The following is a 4,253-nucleotide window of genomic DNA, read 5'->3' as shown; positions in this document are numbered from 1 at the left end:
GTAACATTGCTTGTATTTTCATGTTCAGTTTGCACATACATTTTTGTGTTTTGAGATCTTGTCAGTTTTGCGTGGTTTACATTTGTTTTTCGTTTTTCATCTTCATGTTCAAGTTGATTTCTGTTAGATTCTTAACATAGCTTATTATTTTTAGATTTTATTTATTTTTGATTTTGCTTACTAATGGCTTTTGTGTTGTTGTTAACGGTGTTCCCAGTCTGATAAGGAGTTGTTGCTTACTCAGTTATATTTATTTTGCTGGAGTTTTTGGTGTGAAGATGTTGCATATTGAGTTGTATTTATTCAGATCCAGTTCTTAGGTGTGAAGATGTTCGTGTTCGTTTCCTTCTTCCAGATTCAGATTCTTCCTTTTTCATAGGAGGTATGATTTATGTTTATTTTTGTTTTAGATTAGTTTGGTTCTTGAAAATATTTGCATATGTCTTGGGTATTTTTTTCATCGAGATGAAGTTGAATGAGAATTTTTTGGAAGTTCTAAGTTGAATGATATTTGTTTCTGATATTTGCAACAGGAGTTCATTATTTACATATGCCTGACCATACATTGCAAGATCTTGGATTCTCCCTTCTCGCGGTTGGTTACGGCTAACAATACAGAGCACAGGAAAAGCTCAAGAAGGTTTCCGGTAATTGTAAAATTTAAGTTGATAGTGAAGGTTTCCGGTAAGCTGACTATGGCGGTGTCGTGGACTGCAACGATGTTTCAGAGCTTAGTGGATATTGTTTTCATTTTTCTTTGTCAGCTTAGAGAGGGAGGACCATGTGAGGATATCAGCTCTGCTGGCCAGTCTTCTAGCATTAATGAATGTATTCTTCCTGCAAAAGAATTTGATGGCATGTGGGAAAGGTTCTTACTTCTTTATAGGTCATGCCTTTCCCTCGATTAGAGGTATACCTTTACAACTATTTTTTCCAGCCTTCGCAAAATACCGATGAATAGAAACCAACTCCACTAGACAGAAAAGAACAATTACGGAAAAATAAATTTATCTTTATAAATCACTTTATTTTTCTTACTTTTGTGTCCTCCACATGTTTGATATAATATTTTTCTTATTTGTGAAAGATGTGACCTACTGTGATGTGGGTTTGTGAGGCGGTATAAATATCTATGAAAGACCATCCTACAAACAAGGGAGGCAGGGTCATTGATATGATAAAGAGAAGCTGGTTTTTAGTGTTGTAGTTACTTTCTCATTGCTTTCTGTTAAATTATCCATATAACAACCCTCTTCCAGATCTTGATTTACGTGATCGCTGATAATTTAATCACTCATACTTTTTATACACTATTCTCTGGTTTTCTACAGAGGATACATTTGAGTGGAGTAAATGTTCCTGCTCTACCTGTAAACCAAAACGTACTGAAGTGAAGTGGAGAAAGGTATCTGTTGCAGATCCCAATATAAATATAATTGTTCTTTTTAAAATAGACATACACTTATGAGTTTTGCAATCTTTTTCTTGTACTCATAAGATACTAGCTGCTTGGTGAGATACGGATGGCAAGGTAGCAAACTCCAATGTCAGTCTCTGGTATTTCCTTTTTCTTTGATTTTTTCTATCATCACTTTCTTGTAAGAGTTTAATGTATAAGAGGATGAAAATATCATTAGTGAGAGAGGACTATTTGGTTGACTGTATGGAAAGATAGTATATATATCATCACTGTCTTGTCTACTGGTATAAACAGGTTGGTTAATTCCATTTTAGCTTTGTTTTTCAACCTTAAGCATATTTTTTTTAGTTCTAAATCAGGATATAGCAGTTTGTTTCCTCAGTGATTGATGAATAAAATAGAACCTAACAATATGTTACTTTTTTCTTATAATAAAGTTATGTTTAATATAAAACATCAAGCATTCAATTGTCCAAAGCTGACATGCTCTACATTCTGGTTTATTTGAAAAGATACGGGTAAAGCTTCAACTTGTGGAAAAGGATATTGTTTCAATTTAAACTTTATTTCATTGATGTACCAACATACCCAAAACTATTTGTATGAGGTTCTCAATATATTGTCTGACTCAGTAGTAAAAAAACGCATATTTGCTTAATATTGAATGTTCTAATTTTAATATGGTGTAAAATTTGACATGGACTTTGATACCAGTTCCTTATATTCTATTTTGTTAGCTTATTAGGTTTTACAACTTTCTATAGCCTTGGACAAGTTGAGAATTCGCGGTGCCACTTGCATATTGCTGGCGTGCATGTTGATCAAGCAGAATATAATAATTTTTTATTGTTGGAACATCATCTGAAGCAATATGCGGATGCGTGAAAAAATGGTAAGTCAATTTTTAGTTTGCACTTCATCGCATATTATTGAAGCCTCCCATGTACTGACCATGTACTGATTCTATGGGTTGGAATAAGATACTATATGTTTGTCATACAATGATTGCATTTGAAGTTTGGAATGTGAGTGTGGTTGTTGAAATTTTCTTCTTCCATTGTTCATTTTAGTCGTTGTGCATCGTTGTCCAGTACTTATCTTCATTCTCTCATATGACTATGAACTAAATTGTTTGTGGACATTGATGATTGAGTCTATTTGAACTATTTAATTAGTTTTGCATAGGAGATCATTGATTGTTTTTCAATATAATTCTTATGTAATTTTTTGTAGGATGGAAGTTCTGATTCCCATATTATTACCCTATGTTCAAAGCCGTCAGAAACCTGGGGGATACGTGTTATGGGTTGCTCATAATGCTCATACTTTTGACGTACCGTTAATGAGTTACGTCGATGCTCTACATTGATTCCTCTGAATTGGCTCTTTCTGGACAGTTTTTCTATAGCACGTCAACTAAAGCCTAAAGGTCCATTTCTGTTTGTTTCAAAGGCTTATCAAACACTTTGTTTGTTGAGGTTTAATTTATATTTGTTTTTTGTTTGTTTTATATTCGCTTTTACTTATTTCTATGTCTTCTGTATTTTTCTTACAATGTCTACTTTCTGTAGTGTTCTGCTTCTATTATTTATTATTCTCATGCTTTTGTGATGCTGTCGATGGACATCCTTGGGCCCTTGACTATATAATCAGTTACATGTCAGTGTTCTACTTCTACTATTTCCCTAATTTTAGTTCTGGTTAAATCTGCAGATTGCTTTTGTGTATAAGTAATTATTGTTTGTGTGGACACCTTTCTTAAGCCATGCCAACAGAATTACTTTGTTTGCTTGTGGGTTGGCAAAAGTTGGTGCTGGCTTTGGCAATTGGTTGTGATAAACATTTCCTGTTATATATCTTTATGTTTACATGTGAGGTTTGAACATCTTAATATATTGACTTGTGTTACTGGTTTGTTTGAAGCTAAGTTCGTAATCTTTTGTGTTCCATTGTACTTAAAGCCTTGCGCATATTCAAATCAATGATACTATAAAATTATGTGTGGTCTTTCACTATTTTATCAAGACAAATAACTTGGGAATGGTTTAAATAGAGATTTGATTGCATGCTGCTAAAACTTCTAATAGAGGCTTTCCTTCAAAATATTTTCTACACTTGTATTGTATATTTGGTCAACAAGTTCTTAAAATTAAATTTGCTCAACAATTTAAGTGTATGCTTATTTGGGCTTTGCTTATCCTCTTTATGCTTTAGATATATATATTTGAGACAGGTACCTGTAAATAGCACTTGCTTCAATGACGGTTCAATGCATCTTTTTCATGTAATCTACTAACTGCTGAATGAGAGAGGGATGATGACATATTTTATTTCACTTGTAATTTATTCCTGCCTTTTTTTTAGAATGAATAGATTTTAAAGATTGATAAGCCATTTTATAAGTAAACAATTTTAACTTTTCTTTTCTAATGAAGTCCAACTTTGCATTCATTTTTTCTTTCTTTCCCAACTTTCATAATGAGAAGCCACTTAAATAAGTAATTTATTATTATTATTATTATTATTTATTATTATTATTATTATTATTATTATTATTATTATTATACATAGAGCAGTCATTTTCAAAACTAGTGTCTTACCCGTGCGTTCGCACGGGTACCCGTCGTTTCCGCGCATTTGGGTTTAGAAAAATCAGAAATGTTAGGAAAAAATTATAAATTAGATTAGTGGTTATCATAAAGATGATTATTTGTTAACAAAATTGTAAAGTAACACTAATTTTTAAAATTTATTTTAAAACTTCAAATATAAAAATTTGACTCGTTTCTAATATTTGGCTCATTTTAATAGTCTTAAAAGTAAAATAAGAGAT

At 32.0% G+C, this 4,253-nt stretch overlaps 1 long non-coding RNA gene across 4 annotated transcripts; it reads left to right on the top strand.

Moving 5' to 3' along the window:
• Positions 1 to 11: 11 nt before the first annotated feature.
• On the top strand, positions 12 to 4,040 carry LOC131594609 (uncharacterized). 4 transcript variants are annotated; one of them, XR_009281428.1, is made up of 6 exons: positions 12 to 382; positions 534 to 910; positions 1,332 to 1,405; positions 1,499 to 1,557; positions 2,158 to 2,312; positions 2,654 to 4,040. It is a non-coding gene; the product is annotated as an uncharacterized LOC131594609 (long non-coding RNA). The 4 variants fall into 4 exon arrangements; XR_009281426.1 differs by having other exon boundaries at positions 534 to 1,405; positions 1,499 to 1,546; positions 2,654 to 4,031; XR_009281427.1 differs by having other exon boundaries at positions 534 to 1,405; positions 2,185 to 2,312; positions 2,654 to 4,031.
• The last annotated feature ends 213 nt before the right edge of the window (positions 4,041 to 4,253 follow it).

Source organism: Vicia villosa, linkage group LG4 (genome assembly GCF_029867415.1).
Source record: "Vicia villosa cultivar HV-30 ecotype Madison, WI linkage group LG4, Vvil1.0, whole genome shotgun sequence".
NCBI classification, from domain to species: domain Eukaryota; kingdom Viridiplantae; phylum Streptophyta; class Magnoliopsida; order Fabales; family Fabaceae; genus Vicia; species Vicia villosa.
This window is presented reverse-complemented; position numbering and strand designations above follow the sequence as displayed.